The 822-nt window shown below is 32.5% G+C and overlaps 1 non-coding gene across 1 annotated transcript; it reads right to left on the bottom strand.

Annotated features, from left to right (window-relative positions):
- Positions 1-456: 456 nt before the first annotated feature.
- On the bottom strand, positions 457-563 carry LOC133798842 (small nucleolar RNA R71). Its single transcript, XR_009876059.1, has one exon. It is a non-coding gene; the product is annotated as a small nucleolar RNA R71 (small nucleolar RNA).
- Positions 564-822: the final 259 nt, after the last annotated feature.

The raw sequence follows: 822 nt of genomic DNA, 5'->3' as shown, positions 1-822 counted from the left end.
AAAAGGACGTTTATCTTTGTTTGAAATTGAAAGTGTTAGTAAAAATTTGAGCATCATGGAACCAATTGCTAACCCTGTTGATGAAAATGTTGTGCTTGAAAAGACTTTGCTTGAATATTTTGCACCTATTTCATCTAATGCTCCTCATGTATTGTTCTTCCTACCACTTCTGCTGCCCATTTTGAGCTTAAACCATCAATCATTCAATTATTGCCATCTTTTTATGGGTTAGATAGAGAAGATCCTTACATGCATGTCAAAGATTTCTTAGAAATTTGCTCAACATTTAAATTTCAAAAATTTTCTGATGAGTCGGTCAAACTAAGATTGTTCCCTTTTTCATTAAAAGACAAATCAAAAGCTTGGTTAAATTCCCATCCCACGGGGTCTATAATTACATGGGATCAACTTTATAATAAATTCTTGCTGAAATTTTTTCCTATGTCTAAAACTGATAGTCTAAGGAGAGAAATCTCCGAGTTTTTTCAAAAAGATAATGAAGAGTTTTATGAATGTTGGGAAAGATTTAAAGATTTATTATTAAAATGTCCTCATCATGGTTTTGAAAAATGGAGACTTGTAAAATATTTTTATGATGGTTTGACTCCCTCTAATCGTCAAATGATTCAATCAATGCATACTGGAAATTTTTAAAAATTTCAAGGACAAGAGGCTTGGGACGCCCTTGAAGATTTGTCTGTCAATTCGCAATAATGGAGTTATTTTGATCCTAGGTCTAGGTCAACTAATTCACCAAAAAGAGGAGGAAGGTATGAGGTAAAAGATGAATTAGACTTAAGAACATCCTTAGACAAATTAGCG

This window comes from Humulus lupulus, chromosome 8 (assembly GCF_963169125.1).
Source record: "Humulus lupulus chromosome 8, drHumLupu1.1, whole genome shotgun sequence".
NCBI classification, from domain to species: domain Eukaryota; kingdom Viridiplantae; phylum Streptophyta; class Magnoliopsida; order Rosales; family Cannabaceae; genus Humulus; species Humulus lupulus.
The sequence above is the reverse complement of the archived record's forward strand: the minus strand, read 5'-3'. Positions and strand labels throughout refer to the sequence as shown.